Genomic DNA, 354 nt, shown 5'->3' with positions numbered 1-354 from the left:
TGTTCAATGTGTCAAGATTTCTAATATTGGCTTCTAAGGGCGCACCGCGTCTGACCACTGTGGTGCCAATGATGTGCTCCTTTGGAGATCATACAGTATCGAAAAATCTCAGAACAAGACCGTGTCCAAGTCCCAATTCCCCCGCAAATTATATTGGACTTTTGGTTATCTGTAGACAGATCATGACTTTCCCGCGACTAAAGATCAGACAGTGAGAATATCACGCACTGTGCAGTGAACAATGAAGCGAGAAAAGTGGGAAACGGTCCTGTTGTTCCAAAGTGATTATGCAGTTTACTGATAATAATCTGTTTCTTATTTTTACTATATTAATTAATTTTTTTGTATATTTTA

Source organism: Aplysia californica, unplaced genomic scaffold (assembly GCF_000002075.1).
Source record: "Aplysia californica isolate F4 #8 unplaced genomic scaffold, AplCal3.0 scaffold00120, whole genome shotgun sequence".
Classification (NCBI taxonomy): Eukaryota; Metazoa; Mollusca; class Gastropoda; order Aplysiida; family Aplysiidae; genus Aplysia; species Aplysia californica.
This window is presented reverse-complemented; position numbering follows the sequence as displayed.